The following is an 18,679-nucleotide window of genomic DNA, read 5'->3' as shown; positions in this document are numbered from 1 at the left end:
CGGATCCAAACTTCAAGCATCGCTTCGTCGTTCCAACCCCAATCCATTCGGGGACTAATGATGGGGTCATAGTCCTAGGGTAGGGTCATAGGCCTGCCCTATAGATCCAACCCAAGGACTACCCCTCATAAGGGACAAGACCCTTAGTCAGTTCCGACTGAACTAAGGAGTTCCCTTCATCCAGTCGGTAACAGATCCTCGACCATCCAGTCGGAGATTAGCATTCGGAGTTTATCAAACTAACCGACTGGATTCCACTGTGTGCATCGTAACCCCCGTGGAGGGAAACGGTCATACGTTTCCATGTGCCTTTATTAGCATTGAAGACGTACGTTACCTGTAACGTAGGCATTTATTCGCCACTACTCCACCCCTGTGCATCGAACCGTTGTGGAGGGCAGCGCACTCTATATAAGCCACCCTCCCCCACTGGTGCGGGGGTTAGCAAATCATTGTATTCCATATTCCACTCGACAACAAGCTCCCAGAGCACTGAGACGTAGGGCTATTACCTCCACCGTAGAGGGGCCTGAACTCATACAAGCTCGCCGTAGCTAAGGCTCTGCCCATCCTTTCGTACCCTACACATCTACTATCAGGCTTATACCCACGACAGCAGCAGCACCAAAGTGACAAGTAACAACAGTAGCAAAGTGGACCAATCCCTTTTGTAGCAAGGTGTGACAGCCCGATGCCGACGTTCCAGAAGATTCCCCCCTCTTTCCGTTTTCGTCATGTGGCTTATTTTATTTGTCGTGTCATCATCGCATCATTCACATCATCTACATTGCACCGGCATCTCCGTTGCCGCCAGTTTTCATAAGCTGCATCCGTTGTTAGTTGCCGATTCTCGTCATTGTGTGTTCTGAGTCCGACCGCACCCGCACGCGTTCGCGGCACCGTCGGAACCCTGTTTTAAAGCGTGTATAAAACTTTCTCTGATTGAGCTGGAATTTGTCGTGCGGTATTATTTATATATAGATAGGCCGCCTGTCGAATTTCGTCGCGATCGGAGACCGTCTGGTACCCGAACGGTCGACCGTAGCGGCACCGTATTCGGGCTACCGTCGGACGTCTGTCGGTGATTTAAAAATCATTGCCGCACCGCCCGTTGTCCCTCTCGTCTCCGGATATCCCCTCTACACGGCCGCGTACCCATACCCGCGTTCGGAATCGTCCGAATCCGACCCCGCGGTTAGATCCGGAACGCGATTCCGGTTAACCGAGCCCCCCCCGTTTGTCTATATATAGCCCCCATGCCATTAATTAGACAACCCTGTCTCTCTCCCTCGGGATCCGCGCCCCTCAAACCCTAGCCGCACTCTCTCTCTCCTCCCACCCACCAGCCGCCGCGGGCCCGCCGAGCCCAGCTCGGGCCCGGGCAGGCCCATCCGTGCCGCCGCCGCGCCCGAGCGTTCTCTGGCCGAGCTCCTCCTGCTGCTCCTCGTCGCATGTGACGCCCTCGGCTTAATCGTACGCTAATCATACACACAAATGCGTACGGTCAAACCCAAGGACTCACGGGGAGATATCACAACACAACTCTAGACACAAATAAAATAACATCAGCTTCATATTACAAGCCAGGGGCCTCGAGGGCTAGAATACGAAAGCTCGATAAACACACGAGTCAGCGGAAGCAACAAATATCTGAGTACAGACATAAAACAACATGGGGTGCCTTAGAGAAGGCTAGCACAAAAGATACAACGATCGAACGAGGCGAGGCCTCCTGCCTGGGAACCTCCTAACTACTCCTGATCATCAGCGGCCTCCACGTAGTAGTAGGCACCGTCGGGGTAGCAGTCGTCGGTGGCGGGGACCTCCATCTCCTGGGCTTCATCATCTGGTCGCAGCAAACGGATCAAGGGAACAAGGGGGAGCAAAGCAGCGGTGAGTACTCATCCAAAGTACTCGCAAGACTTACATCAGAACTATTCTAATTATGCATCAGTATCAAAGAAGGGGGTTATATGTGGACTGACTGCAGCAATGCGAGAATAGAGAGGGAAGGCCTAGTCCTATCGAAGACTAGCATCTTCAGGGTCTTGCAGCAATAGACGAGAGTAGAACAGGGGTAACACATTAATAGTCATATTGTTGCAGCAATAATAAAGTGAGGTCACGCCTAAAGATCCTCCCTCGACTCCCTGCGAGGAAGCAATCCCGAGGCAAACTAATTCCAGTTAAGTAACAATTGTAGTTGTATAAGATCGGGGCACAACTCCAAGTCGTCCTGTAACCGTGGACACGGCTATCCGAATAGTTAATTTTCATCCCTGCAGGGGTGCACCACATGTCCCGTCACGCTCGATAACACTCTGGCTGGACATACTTTTCTGGGTCCTGCCCGGCCTCGGAATATCGACACGTCGCAGCCCCACCTAAGACTAATCAGAGAGGCCAGCCCGCCGGTCTAAATTCTAAGCACAAAGGGTTCGTGGGCCCAGTTCCCCTTCACGCTCCTGCACGTGGCGTGGGCGGCCGACGTCAGTCCTAGCATCCCTTAATCACAAGCGTGATGCATCTCGGGACCACTCGGGCGCGCGCCGCTACACTGCTGGCATCTGAAAAGCTTCGGCTGATACCGCGACGTCGAGTACCCATAATTCTTCCCGCGTAGCCGGTTAGTGCGAAAAGGTTTCCGACCAACCCAGATCAAATACCCAAATCCATTAGCATTTTAATTAGGCCAGCAACACAGTCTCGTGGGAATCCACCCGTCTTACAACTAATCACCGAAGATCCCAGTAACATGGTCGAGTAACTGTGTGGCTGTAACATCGGGGGGAATCTGAGGTATCATCCTCGTTGGATCCCGAACGATGTACCCGTCAAGGTGGGCTTAGAGGAATCACCCTCGGGGGTCCCACACTCGCGGGGTTGCACGACAGAGGCGTCATCGGGAATGGTGAAAGAGGAATCACCCTCGATAACCACGACCGACTAGCTATACTACAGGGATATCATCAGGAGTACTTAGCGAGGTGTCACCCTCGGTACCTGATAGTATCTCTGTAGCGTCGTACAACGAAGGGGGTGAATGTGCTGTGTCAGGTCTGGCTCGTCGATCAAAGATCGAGAATTGAAAACAAGCGGGGCAACTGAACTACGGGGTCAGAGGGGAAGACCGCTCCACCTATACTAAGCATATTAAAAGCACAGGACTGAAAGTAGCAGTTCATCAAAAACAGGCTATGCATCAGATATAGGAGCTAACTACAACAGTAGCAAAAATACTAATGCAAGCAGTAGGAAGAAAGACATAGGCGATATAGGAATGATCAAGGGGAGTTTGCTTGCCTTGCTGCTCTGCGGCAAAGGACTGATCGGCAGGGTCGTAGATGTACCCGGCAGCAGCGTCAGTCTCAGGGTCTACCGGTAAGAAGAGGGGGAAGAAACAATAAATAATAGCACCGCTGCAACACAAGGCATGACATGGAAAGAAGCAGGCTAGATATGAGCTAACGCAGGAACATCCATCATAGACGGGTCGGAAGAATATCTGACGATATTTTCCGGGTCTCGGGCTACTACCGGTTATACTGGAAACGATGGAAAAATTCCATGTTTGCTATGCTAGGGACGCGTGACAGACGAACGGACCGTGTATCCGGGTTCGTCTCGCTTTGCTGATCAACTTTCATGTTGAAAATATTTTGATCTGACTTACGGATTATTTTATATTAATTTTCAAAGTTTTATTAATTATTTAGGAATTAAAAACAGATTTAAAAGATTTAATAAAATCCTATTATGACATCATCGCGATGTCATGCTGACATCAACATTTGACCGGTCAACTGACCAGCGGGTCCCGAACGTCATAGGCACAAGTTTTTATTAAGATTAATTATTAATTAATCAGATTAATTTAGTGGGGGACCCGCGTGTCATACTCTAATTATTTTAATTAATTAATTTAACTAAATATATCTATTTATTTATTTATTTAATAAAAACATTATTTTTCTAATTTATATCAACTATCGCTTGGGGCCTCCCTGTCATAGACCCGGGTGCATTGGCCCCACCGGTAAGTGACCCTAGGCCATTTACACATTTTAATCACAAATAAATAACCATACAAATGTCGTATCTCTCCACATGCCTATATACGCAAACACATACATAATACGGGTATCGAATACATACATACATACATACGGAATACAACATTTGATTTTATTTCTTTTCTCTCAAAAGCTCTCAACACTCATCTCTCTCTCTCTGTTAACAGAGACAGAGAACTCACTTTGCTCCAACTCCACCTAGAAGAACCTAAACTTCAAATCCTCCTACCGGAGTCTACCGTCGACGGATCGAGGCCCCGTTTGCCGGAACGGAACCGGGACGTCGAGGAGAACGACAAGGTGGGAGGAGCCCGAGGAGGGGCTCACCGATGGTGACGTGACGGCCCGGTGAAGCCGGAGTTCGCACGAAGGTGATGGTGGAGACGGCGACGCGGCTCCGGTGATGAAGGGGACGGTGATGATGGTGACGCGCCGGCGAGGGGGAACCGGTCGGATCCGGTGAGTTGGTGATGTCTCCCTGCCCGGTCCCTCCCGGACCGAGCGGGAGAAGGCCGACGGGGTCGGCGGTTGGTAGGCCGGCGAGGTTGGAGGGCCGAGGTGGCCGGGGCTCGCCGGCTGTAGGAGGTGGCGCGCCGGCCAGGGAGGGAGGGGGCCGACGGGAAGGAGGCCGACGGGGGAGGCGAGGAGGCCGTGAGGGGAGGGGCCGCCGGGGGAGGAAAGGAGCCGTGGGGGGGCGGCTCGCCGGCGGGATGGCCGACGGGAGGGAGGAGGAGGAGGCGACGTGGGAGGGAGTTGGGGGGCTCGGCAGGGGAGGGATCTGGGGGAGGAGGCCACGGGAGGAGAGGAGGGAGATCGTGGGGGTGGGGGCTCTCGTGGGGTGGGGGGGGGGGTCTCTCGTGGGGTGGGAGGATCGAGAGAGAGAGGGAGTGTCGGTGGGGGGGTGGGGCCCCCCACGAGGGGGAGGCTGGGGGGCGCTGGCGGCGCTGGTGGGAGGGGAGGGAGTAGCGAGGGGAGGGAGTTGGCGTGGGGGGGGTGGCTGCCGCCAGGGGGATTAGGGTTTGGGGAGGCCGGCTGGGCCGGTGGGTGGCCCAGCTGGGCCGGGGGAGTGGGGTTGCTTCCTTCTTTTTTTTTTAAATTTGTTTTCTTTCTTTCCCTTTTTATTATTTCTTTCTTTCAGTTTTCTTTTCTTTCTCTTATCATTTTTTTAATACTTTCTTTTTTTACATATATGTTCTTTCGATATTTAACATGAATTTATAATACACTTTTCTTTTGTCCTCAAATTTTGAACCCGGATAGGCTTGAATCAACGCGGGTCTGAGATGGAAATTCGGTGACGTGGCATCATTAGCGGTTGATCACTGTAGCTTAATTACAATCACTACTGTAGCAAAAGTCGAGGATGTCACAATTCTCCCCTACTAACAAGAATTCTCGTCCCGAGAATTAAGAGGTAGAGGGAAAGAGCCCGGGGTATTCATCACGAAGATGATCCTCGCGTTCCCAAGTGGCTTCATCTTCAGAGTGATTTGACCACTGCACCTTAAGGAACTTGGTGACCTTGCGACGAGTCTTACGTTCAGCTTGGTCGAGAATGCGGACCGGATGCTCTTTATAAGAGAGGTCTTGTTGTAGCTCAAGCATATTGTGATCCACTGCTCGAATAGGGTTCTTGAAGCAGCGACGGAGCTGAGAAACATGGAAGACATCGTGAACCTGAGAAAGGTTCGCCGACAGTTCCAATTGATAAGCCACTCTTCCACGCCTTTCGAGAACAGTGAAAGGACCAATATAACGAGGAGCTAACTTGCCCTTAATTCCGAAACGGTGTGCACCTCTCATTGGTGTGACACGAAGATAAGCCTTTTCGCCAGGTTGATAGACCATATCTTGATGATGACGGTCATACTGACTCTTCTGACGAGACTGAGCAGCCTTCAGATTCTCATGAATAATGCGGACTTGATCTTCGGCATGTTGAATAATATCCGGACCGAAGAGTGATCGTTCCCCAGTTTCTGACCAATTCAGAGGAGTTCGACACCTTCGCCCATACAATACTTTGAAAGGGGCCATCTTCAGACTAGCTTGATAGCTATTGTTGTAAGAGAACTCGGCATACGGGAGAGATTCCTCCCATTTCTTACCGAAAGAAATGACACAAGCTCGAAGCATGTCCTCGAGAATTTGGTTGACTCGTTCAACTTGTCCCTGGGATTGAGGATGAAATGCAGTGCTGAAGGACAGATGAGTCCCCATAGCCTTCTGAAAACTTTCCCAGAATTTTGAAGTGAACAAGCTGCCACGGTCCGAACTGATTACCAACGGAATACCGTGAAGTGAAACAACTCTTGACATATAAAGATCTGCCAGCTGACTAGCATTAATCGTTTCTTTGACGGCCAGGAAATGTGCAACTTTGGACAGTCGATCAATGACGACAAGAATAGCATCATTACCTTTCTGAGATCCGGGAAAACCAGTGACAAAGTCCATTTCAACATGGTCCCATTTCCACTCAGGAATAGAGATAGGCTGCAGAGTTCCAGCAGGCTTTTGGTGTTCTGCTTTGATACGCCGGCATATATCACATTCTGCCACATAGCATGCAATGTCTTGTTTCATATTGGGCCACCAGAATCTTTGCCGGATGTCTTGGTACATCTTGGTACTACCCGGGTGAATAGACAATGGTGTGTCATGAGCTTCTTCCATCACTTTCCCAGTCATCCTGAGATTTTCCTTCTTATTTGGGACGAATAGGCGACCCTTGAAATACAAGGCGCCACCTTCATCAACAGTGAAAAAGGAGGGTTTACCCTTCGCAAGATAACTCTTAATCCTGTCGACATCATCGTCAAAGTTTTTTATATTCTTTATGGAGCTCACAAGATCTGGTTCAACCACTAGGTTACTGAGGGAACCCTGATTAACAACACGAAGGTTCATCTTTTGAAACTCTTCAGGAGGGGGAACAAGGTAACCCTGAGGAACAATGTGGAGGTTCAGCTTACGGAATTCCTCTTGCAGACGATCGTGAACCTGATGAACCTGGAGGTGGTTGCAGTATGACTTGCGACTTAAGGCATCAGCCATTACATTAGCCTTACCAGGGGTATATGATATACTACAGTCAAAATCTGCTATACGCTCCATCCATCTTTGTTGACGCAGGTTCAGCTCCGGTTGAGTGAACAAGTACTTCAGACTTTGATGGTCGGTGTAGATTTCACAGCGATTACCGACAAGGTATTGTCGCCATTCCTTCAATGCATGAATGACTGCGGCAAGCTCGAGATCATGAACTGGGTAGTTCTCTTCATGAGCACGCAGTTGACGTGAAGCATAAGCGATCACCTTGCGATCCTGCATTAGGACACAACCTATTCCTTGACGAGAAGCATCACAGTATATGACGAAATCCCTTTTCGTATCTGGAGGAGCAAGTACTGGAGCGGACGTCAGTTTGTCCTTGAGTGCCTGGAAACTTTCCTGACATTTATCAGTGCATTCATACTTAACACCTTTGTGAAGCAGGTTGGTTAAGGGCTTCGCAATCTTGGAGAAGTTCTCGACGAATCGACGGCAATAGCTGGCGAGTCCGAGAAAACTTCTGACTTGCTTGACATTCTTCGGGGGAGTCCAGTCAAGAATAGCTTGAATTCGTTCGGGGTTGACCGCAATACCATCCTTGGAAATCACATGACCAAGGTAAGTCACTTCATCTAGCCAGAACTCACATTTGGAATACTTCGCATAGAGTTTATGCTCCCAAAGCTTATCCTGTACAAGACGAAGATGTTCAGCATGCTCTTCTTTGTTCTTCGAAAACACCAGAATATCATCCAGATATACCACGACAAATTTGTCGAGGTAGTCCATGAATATATAATTCATCAATCGAGAGAAAGTTGCCGGTGCATTGGTTAAGCCGAAGGACATGACGGTGTACTCGTATGATCCATATCGAGTAACAAAGGCGGTCTTTGGAATATCCTCCTTGCGAACACGGATCTGGTGGTATCCCAATCTCAAGTCGAGCTTAGAGAAAACGGTGGAACTAGCAAGTTGATCATACAAATCATTTATCCGCGGGAGAGGATATTTGTTTTGAATAGTGGCCTGGTTGATAGGACGATAGTCTTGAACCAATCGATTTGTCCCATCCTTCTTCTTAACAAAGAGAGAAGGTGCTCCCCAAGCAGAGGAACTCGGACGGATGAAACCCAGACGGAGCGAGTTGTCAATTTCTTGCTTAAGTTCAAGGAGTTCATGTGGTGGCATTTTATAAGGACGCTTGGCAATAGGAGTGGTACCGGGTACCAAGTCAATGACAAACTCGACAGCTCGAGCAGGGGGAATCCCCGGAAGTTCTTGTGGAAAGACATCTTGGAATTCTCGGACCACTGGTATGTTTTCAATCCCTTCAAGAGGCGATGCATTTAATGCATTCAAAGCATACAGTCGTGCCTCAGCATTACGGACGAGATGAGCATGGTAGCTTACTAGTTCATCTGAAGGGTGTAGGAGGTGGACGGTCTTGGTGGCACAAACGATCGATGCCGTATGAGCTTTCAACCAGTCCATCCCCAATATGAGATCAATGTTGGATGACTTTAGTAGGATGGGGTTGGCAAGGAATTCTAATCCTTCAATTTCAACTGGAACATGGGGGCAAACCACAGAGGTTCGGCATTCGCCCCCAGGGGTGTTTACCACTATCGGGATGTTCATCTCTTCGCTCCTAATGTCATGCATGTATGCAAAATTTTCCGACATAAAGGAATGCGATGCTCCTGTATCAAATAATACAGAAGCAGGTACTGAGTTAACGAGAAGTGTACCCATCACGGTAGCAGGCTGGTCTTGAGCTTGACCCATATCAATGTTGTTGGCCTGACCACGAACATAAGCAAGCTTAGTGTTGAAGTTGCGGTTCTGGTTGTTGCCTCTGCCAGTTGCGGGAAGTGCCAGCTGATTCGGATTCTGCCTGCAGTCTCTAGCACGGTGACCTGGACGGCCACAATTGAAGCACAACCCATCCTCAGGGCGGGAAGGAGGAACTCGAGGCGGTGGAGCTGGAAGCCTCGGCTGCCTAGGTGGTGGAGGAGGCAGGCGAGGTGCAGCATAGGACGGCCTCGGAGCAGGAGCAGGTGCATGGTACATGTTGTTGGGAATCCAGATCTTCCGCTTCTGTGCAGATGAGCCCGAAGATGAGCCCGTGTCACGGTTGCGCTTGCTGCTATCCTTGTATTCCTGCAGACCAGTCTCAACCTGAATAGCCTTGTTCACGAGGGTGGCGAAATCAGCATAGTCCTGAACGAGGAGTGTCAGCTTGATATCAGGGTGGAAGCCTTCACGGAACTTCTCCTGCCTGCGTGCATCAGTCGCAATGTCTTCTTCAGCATAGCGAGATAATTCCAGAAATTCCCGCTGATAAGCATCCACAGTCTTGTTGCCCTGGACTAAGTTGCGGAACTCACGCTTCTTCCGGTCCATGATTCCCTGGGGAATGTATCGAGCACGGAAAGCAGCCTTGAACTCTGCCCAAGTGATGATAGTTCCATCGGGCTGAGAGCGTCTGTGGCTGTCCCACCATTGAGCAGCGGGACCCTTCAGAAAGTAGGCGGCAAAGTTGACATAGTTCGCCAGGGGCACATTGGCAGACTCTAGCTCATAGGAAATGTCATGGAGCCAGTCATCAGCATCTAGAGGCTGAGTTGAGCTGCGGTAGATCGCAGGGTTGAGACGGCAGAAGTCTTGCAGTGTCACGCCTTGTGGTTGGTTCATGTCCGGCCTTTGGAACTGATCCATGAGACCTTGCATAAACTGATGGTTCAGCTCAAACTGTTGGATCATCCCCGCCATATACTCAGGAGGCGGGGGTGGTGCATCGTTGGTAGGGCCACGCGGGCGGCCAACTGGTCTAACCATCCTGTTAAATATTTAGCAGGGGTAGTTTAGCTTAAAGTAATTGAAAGGCATCGCATGCATTCATGAAGTAATCAACCATAATGAAAGGGAAATGCGATAGATACTCCATAGTAGTTGAGTTCGACATACAGACCCATACATAAGTTCGATTACAGACTAACGATTAAAAACTCGAAATTTGGCGATAGCCCGGACGCATTTGACGATACCCTGGACTCACTAGGCGGCGCGTAGGCACGCGGTGCAAGAGTACCACAACGAGATGTAGCGATAAGGCTACATCAACGTCGGAGAGGACGATCGAATCCTGGTAGCTGGCGGTGATAGAAGGTAGGGACAGGACCCTGTGTCCCGTTGTGACTCTGGTGAGGGTACCGCATCCAGTCGAGTAGCTGAGGTCCACGTGCAGGGGTTCTACCCCCAACATCAGTCCACTCGAGAGCAGATGGTAGCTCTGTCCTGCTCGGCTCGCGGATGTGCATAGGTGGAACCCTCGGACAGTGTGATGGCTGCAGCTCTGTCAACGCGTCGCAAAGACGAGCGCGCATAGCATACAACTCCACAGTCAGTGCTCGGAAAGCACGATCCATTGCCTCAGTGTACTGCACCAGAATCCGCGCGTCGTAGCGACGCGTCACGTAGGGGGCACAGACAGCGACGTAGGAACGGTCGTTGCGCTCCCGAACGTCAGAAGCGTAGGCAGTGAGATCAGACCCAGTCTCATCCCCAGCAGGAGCATGCGGGATGTATCTGAAAGGGCTCTCCTCCAGGTGAGGGTACGCTCCACGGAGTCGGGTGATGGCGATGTAGGCCGCATCGTGGACGGCCATCTCGACCGACACTCCAATACCACAGAACACGTGGCGCTCGAGGGTCTCGCCGCCCCTCTGGTCGAAGATGCGAACCTCAGCCTGGTACTGGCACTGGTTGTACTCGCGGAAATCCTCGAACACAGTGTACTCGGGGTACCAGGGATATCCCAGCCTGGTCAGGAGATCGACCAAAATGGCCGGGAACCCAGTCGTCTCAGTGGCCTGTGTCAGGCGCACGTGCTGTCTTGCGGGACGCATCTGAAAATAAGATTGACGGATGTCAATGACAGTGTGTGTAATACATATTCAGGAGAAAAAGAGTAGATAGTCCAGCGCTCTGGATTGATGTGATTCGAGAACCTAATGTTAGAGTTAGTAAAATCTTTGACCCGAAAGAGAAGAGAAAGTAGAGCCCAGAGTATAGAAAAGGAGTAAAAGATACTAATACCACCCAATTGAGATGTGGGCCCGTAAGCCACAACATCAGTGTTAGTAAAGTTTTTCAAACACTAGACTCAACTTAGGCCAAGGAGTTGGAAAGGGGGCTACCTACAGGCAGTTGGCTCTGATACCAACTTGTGACGCCCTCGGCTTAATCGTACGCTAATCATACACGCAAATGCGTACAATCAAACCCAAGGACTCACGGGGAGATATCACAACACAACTCTAGACACAAATAAAATAACATCAGCTTCATATTACAAGCCAGGGGCCTCGAGGGCTAGAATACGAAAGCTCGATAAACACACGAGTCAGCGGAAGCAACAAATATCTGAGTACAGACATAAAACAACATGGGGTGCCTTAGAGAAGGCTAGCACAAAAGTTACAACGATCGAACGAGGCGAGGCCTCCTGCCTGGGAACCTCCTAACTACTCCTGATCATCAGCGGCCTCCACGTAGTAGTAGGCACCGTCGGGGTAGCAGTCGTCGGTGGCGGGGACCTCCATCTCCTGGGCTTCATCATCTGGTCGCAGCAAACGGATCAAGGGAACAAGGGGGGAGCAAAGCAGCGGTGAGTACTCATCCAAAGTACTCGCAAGTCTTACATCAGAACTATTCTAATTATGCACCAGTATCAAAGAAGGGGGTTATATGTGGACTGACTGCAGCAATGCGAGAATAGAGAGGGAAGGCCTAGTCCTATCGAAGACTAGCATCTTCAGGGTCTTGCAGCAATAGACGAGAGTAGAACAGGGGTAACACATTAATAGTCATATTGTTGCAGCAATAATAAAGTGAGGTCACGCCTAAAGATCCTCCCTCGACTCCCTGCGAGGAAGCAATCCCGAGGCAAACTAATTCCAGTTAAGTAACAATTGTAGTTGTATAAGATCGGGGCACAACTCCAAGTCGTCCTGTAACCGTGGACACGGCTATCTGAATAGTTAATTTTCATCCCTGCAGGGGTGCACCACATGTCCCGTCACGCTCGATAACACTCTGGCTGGACATACTTTTCTGGGTCCTGCCCGGCCTCGGAATATCGACACGTCGCAGCCCCACCTAAGACTAATCAGAGAGGCCAGCCCGCCGGTCTAAATTCTAAGCACAAAGGGTTCGTGGGCCCAGTTCCCCTTCACGCTCCTGCACGTGGCGTGGGCGGCCGACGTCAGTCCTAGCATCCCTTAATCACAAGCGCGATGCATCTCGGGACCACTCGGGCGCGCGCCGCTACACTGCTGGCATCTGAAAAGCTTCGGCTGATACCGCGACGTCGAGTACCCATAATTCTTCCCGCGTAGCCGGTTAGTGCGAAAAGGTCTCCGACCAACCCAGATCAAATACCCAAATCCATTAGCATTTTAATTAGGCCAGCAACACAGTCTCGCGGGAATCCACCCCTCTTACAACTAATCACCGAAGATCCCAGTAACATGGTCGAGTAACTGTGTGGCTGTAACATCGGGGGGAATCCGAGGTATCACCCTCGTTGGATCCCGAACGATGTACCCGTCAAGGTGGGCTTAGAGGAATCACCCTCGGGGGTCCCACACTCGCGGGGTTGCACGACAGAGGCGTCATCGGGAATGGTGAAAGAGGAATCACCCTCGATAACCACGACCGACTAGCTATACTACAGGGATATCATCAGGAGTACTTAGCGAGGTGTCACCCTCGGTACCTGATAGTATCTCTGTAGCTCGTACAACGAAGGGGGTGAATGTGTTGTGTCAGGTCTGGCTCGTCGATCAAAGATCGAGAATTGAAAACAAGCGGGGCAACTGAACTACGGGGTCAGAGGGGAAGACTGCTCCACCTATACTAAGCATATTAAAAGCACAGGACTGAAAGTAGCAGTTCATCAAAAACAGGCTATGCATCAGATATAGGAGCTAACTACAACAGTAGCAAAAATACTAATGCAAGCAGTAGGAAGAAAGACATAGGCGATATAGGAATGATCAAGGGGAGTTTGCTTGCCTTGCTGCTCTACGGCAAAGGACTGATCGGCAGGGTCGTAGATGTACCCGGCAGCAGCGTCAGTCTCGGGGTCTACCGGTAAGAAGAGGGGGAAGAAACAATAAATAATAGCACCGCTGCAACACAAGGCATGACATGGAAAGAAGCAGGCTAGATATGAGCTAACGCAGGAACATCCGTCATAGACGGGTCGGAAGAATATCTGACGATATTTTCCGGGTCTCGGGCTACTACCGGTTATACTGGAAACGATGGAAAAATTCCATGTTTGCTATGCTAGGGACGCGTGACAGACGAACGGACCGTGTATCCGGGTTCGTCTCGCTTTGCTGATCAACTTTCATGTTGAAAATATTTTGATCCGACTTACGGATTATTTTATATTAATTTTCAAAGTTTTATTAATTATTTAGGAATTAAAACAGATTTAAAAGATTTAATAAAATCCTATTATGACATCATCGCGATGTCATGCTGACATCAACATTTGACCGGTCAACTGACCAGCGGGTCCCGAACGTCATAGGCACAAGTTTTTATTAAGATTAATTATTAATTAATCAGATTAATTTAGTGGGGGACCCGCGTGTCATACTCTAATTATTCTAATTAATTAATTTAATGAAATATATCTATTTATTTATTTAATAAAAACATTATTTTTCTAATTTATATCAACTATCGCTTGGGGCCTCCCTGTCATAGACCCGGGTGCATTGGCCCCACCGGTAAGTGACCCTAGGCCATTTACACATTTTAATCACAAATAAATAACCATACAAATGTCGTATCTCTCCACATGCCTATATACGCAAACACATACATAATACGGGTATCGAATACATACATACATACATACGGAATACAACATTTGATTTTATTTCTTTTCTCTCAAAAGCTCTCAACACTCATCTCTCTCTCTGTTAACAGAGACTCAGAACTCACTTTGCTCCAACTCCACCTAGAAGAACCTAAACTTCAAATCCTCCTACCGGAGTCTACCGTCGACGGATCGAGGCCCCGTTTGCCGGAACGGAACCGGGGCGTCGAGGAGAACGACAAGGTGGGAGGAGCCCGAGGAGGGGCTCACCGACGGTGACGTGACGGCCCGGTGAAGCCGGAGTTCGCACGAAGGTGATGGTGGAGACGGTGACGCGGCTCCGGTGATGAAGGGGACGGTGATGATGGTGACGCGCCGGCGAGGGGGAACCGGTCGGATCCGGTGAGTTGGTGATGTCTCCCTGCCCGGTCCCTCCCGGACCGAGCGGGAGAAAGCCGACGGGGGCGGCGGTTGGTAGGCCGGCGAGGTTGGAGGGCCGAGGTGGCCGGGGCTCGCCGGCTGTAGGAGGTGGCGCGCCAACCAGGGAGGGAGGGGGCCGACGGGAAGGAGGCCGGCGGGGGAGGCGAGGAGGCCGTGAGGGGAGGGGCCGCTGGGGGAGGAGAGGAGCCGTGGGGGGGGGGGGGGGCGGCTCGCCGGCTGGATGGCCGACGGGAGGGAGGAGGAGGAGGCGACGTGGGAGGGAGTTGGGGGGCTCGGCAGGGGAGGGATCTGGGGGAGGAGGCCACGGGAGGAGAGGAGGGAGATCGTGGGGGTGGGGGCTCTCGTGGGGTGGGGGTGTCTCTCGTAGGGTGGGAGGATCGAGAGAGAGAGGGAGTGTCGGTGGGGGGGTGGGGCCCCCCACGAGGGGGAGGCTGGGGGGCGCTGGCGGTGCTGGTGGGAGGGGAGGGAGTAGCGAGGGGAGGGAGTTGGCGTGGGGGGGTGGCTGCCGCCAGGGGGATTAGGGTTTGGGGAGGCCGGCTGGGCCGGGGGAGTGGGGTTGCTTCCTTCTTTTTTTTTTTAAATTTGTTTTCTTTCTTTCCCTTTTTATTATTTCTTTCTTTCAGTTTTCTTTTCTTTCTCTTATCATTTTTTTAATACTTTCTTTTTTTACATATATGTTCTTTTGATATTTAACATGAATTTATAATACACTTTTCTTTTGTCCTCAAATTTTGAACCCGGATAGGCTTGAATCAACGCGGGTCTGAGATGGAAATTCGGTGACGTGGCATCATTAGCGGTTGATCACTGTAGCTTAATTACAATCACTACTGTAGCAAAAGTCGAGGATGTCACATCGCGCCTCCTCGTCGGAGCGCCACCGGAGGGCCTCGCCGGAGTTGGCCGTCCTTGACCTAGGCGCCCCGTCGCCGTCCCTGGCCTCGTCGGAGTCCGCCGGCCAACTCCTGGCCTCGCCTCCCCGCGTTGCTCCCGGGGTCCTCGCGCGTCGCGCCTCACCTTCGAGCTCACCGCCGCCTTGGCCTCGCCCCTCCGGCGACCGGAGCTCGCCGGAGGCCGAGCACCGGCCAGTTCCATTGCTGCCTCGCCTCGATCCGGCCGCAGGAGCGCTGCCGCCGAGCTCCCTCCTCGATCTCGATCTGGATCGGGAGGAGCTGCTCGCTCGCCCGCCTCAGCGCCTCGCCTGTGCGCCCAGCAGCCGGCCCAGTCGCCCCGCTCGCCAGCGCCGCGGCCCACCAGCTCATCCCACCGCTTCGGCCCAGCCTCCCCTCCACCAGATCCGGCCCAGGAGCGAGGTGAGCCCCTGCCCTCTATTCTGTGCCCCCGCAGTGGCCAGCTCGGTCAACCCCGAGGCCCTTCGGCCTCCTTCCGGCCAGGCCGGCCCAAGAGGCCTTTTTTCCTCAGGTGAGCTACCCCTTCCCCCATGCGCAGATTTGTTATGTAGCGCCCGCTTGTTGAGCCCATTAGCTGTTAGGCCCGGTAGTATTTTAATTTAGGATTTCCCGAATTAGTTATATTTCAGGTTTTAGCTAAATATTTAAACGTACGTAACTTCTTAACCATATATCGGATTGCGTCGAGTAGCATATGTATCTCATGTAACTTTTCACGTAGAATCCGATTTTATAACTTGCACATTTGTTTGACGTCGTTTAGCATGCTGTTTGCCTAGATAAGCGTGCTGTCCTAATAGGTTTCGCCCCGTATTTAATTGTCGTGCAAGTACGGATTGCTCGAGTGCCGTATTAGAAATGCCCATGTTCTTGGGACCATTTTTCCATGTATTTTAGAGCAGTCATTTGTATTTTTGAGTGTAGGGATTTGCGGGTAGTTTATGTTCCCGTATATAGGTTATTTTCCCGCATTTATGTGTGGCTTTAATTAGTGTTGCAACCCCACATGTTTGATATGTTTTCGGGGTAGAAAAATCCCATGGATTTATCTGTGCAATTAGTTTTATCTTTTGAGGAAGTTAGTTCGCGCGATATTTTGCCGTGATGCCCTTTTGTTTAATTCGTAGGATTTATTCCGTGCGTCGTTTGACGGAGTTATCAACTAGAGAGTTGATCTTGGATGTTTTGTTTAGCCCCTGGTATTTTTGGTTGCAATAGAAATGCATGTTTAGGTGTGTTTTGCTTGCACTCAAGTTGCTAGAAATAGTGCTGATTTGGAGGAGCTGAAATAATTCTAAGTCTGGAATCTGTTATTATTTTGTTGCTGTCTTGTCTTGCTTCTACCTTTTGATCTGTAGCTCTTTTGAGGTTGGTCCAATGGAGTTAGTTGTACCCCTTGTATTTATGTAGCATGATTTTAAGTTTCATGCCATTTGGAGTCCTGTAGATATAGGTTTTGCTGCTGTCAATATAGCTTCAGATCGAAAACTGCACTTTCATGAGGTGTAATTTTCACTAAGTCTGAAATAGTGTGTGGGAAGCCATTTTGTGACTTCTTTCCCTAATGTTCCTTGCTGCCATGCTAGTTGTTGTTAGTTGTTCGTGGTAGTGCTTCTTGCCCTCTTCCGTGCCATGCCTTGCTTGTGCATATCGGAGTTGTGTAGCCATAGTTGTGGGGCGTAGTAAATGCTATGTGGCTGATTTTGGCAGCTTGTAGTCATTTCTTGTTTTGCTCGTAGTTGTTGAACCGTAGCTCCGATTTGATCGTGTCCTACATGAAACTTGCTTAGAATCTCGTATAGTTTCATTTTCTTTTGCTGTTTGCATGTTTTGAAGTGCTCGTAGCCGCCGTTGCACACATATTGCATTCATAGCATCATATCTTGCGGTGCTTGTAACTTTTGATCCGTAGCTCCGTTGGAGATGATCTCTATGTGTAGGTTGCCTGAAATGACGCGCAGAATCACGTGAACCTATTTTTTTTGCTGTTTAACAACCAATTAAATGTGTTAGATCAGATCTGGACAGAATTGTTAATTAACATGTGAGGTCGTTTCGGAGATGCTATATGTCATTTCCGACCTCATTTAAAATGCCTAGATAGGTAGTTTAATTGCGCTTCACCTCTTGCCATGTTTAACCACATTTAATATTGTCGTGTATCTAATCGGGATAGAACTAAATAATAAACGTGGAGTTTCGTCAACATGCAACTCGTTGCATATTGAACTTCACTTAATGTGTAGTGTTTGATTGTGTGAATTGTCATGCCGTGAATTGCATGTATTCAGTAGCTCATGCATCATATGTGTTGTGCATCGTGTGGTGAATTTCGTGTGTTGATTTGTGTTTCCGGTTTGCTTCGTCTCGTTAGAGTTCCGCAGCGTGCCGGATTGTGAGGACCCGTTCGAGTACATCGATTCGTCTGCTTCACGGAGGCATTCTTCTTCCAAGCGGGATCTCAGGCAAGATGATCATTTCCCTAGATACCATTACTATCATTGCCATGTTAGTTTACTGTTTCTACCGATTATGTCTCGTTGCCTACCACATGTTAAATATCAGCCTCTCAACAATGCCATGAAACCTTCAACCTGTTCAACCTAGCAAACCACTGATTGGCTATGTTACTGCTTGCTTGACCCTGTTGATAGCGTTGCTAGTTGCAGGTGCAGATGCTTCCATGTGAAAACATGGGTTCCTTGTTATATCACCATATTAAATGCTATTTATTTAATGCACCTATATACTTGGTAAAAGGTGGAAGGCTCGGCCTTTCTAGCCTGGTGTTTTGTTCCACCTTTGCCCCCTTAGTTTTGGCTACCGGTGTTATGTTCCATAATTGAGCGCTCCTAACACGATCGGGGTTGTTATGGGGACCCCCTTGATAATTTGTTTTAGATTAAAGCTGGTCTGGCAAGGCCCAACTTTGGTACTACATTTGCCTAATAACCTAATAATAATGCATAGGGACCCGCCGGCACCCATGGACTATTTTAATCAACCCCCGGACCAGTGCTCCTCATGAGTGTTGGTCCCACCTGAGCGATGTCCGGCGCCCCTCTGGTCACCCGGAGGTTTAGCGATCCCGACGTCTAGCTCATCCGCCGTGGTCCTGAGAACGAGGTACACGACTCCTATCGGGATCGTCGACACGTCGGCGGCCTTGCTGGATTAGTTTTACCTTTGACGAGATATCTTGTGCATCGGGATTCCAGTGATGCTTTGGGTAATCTCAAAGTTGAGGTTTTCCACTAGGAAATCCGACGAGATCGCGAGCTTCGTGATGGAGGATTTCT

Source organism: Hordeum vulgare, chromosome 1H, assembly GCF_904849725.1.
Source record: "Hordeum vulgare subsp. vulgare chromosome 1H, MorexV3_pseudomolecules_assembly, whole genome shotgun sequence".
Taxonomy (NCBI): Eukaryota; Viridiplantae; Streptophyta; class Magnoliopsida; order Poales; family Poaceae; genus Hordeum; species Hordeum vulgare.
The sequence above is the reverse complement of the archived record's forward strand: the minus strand, read 5'-3'. Positions refer to the sequence as shown.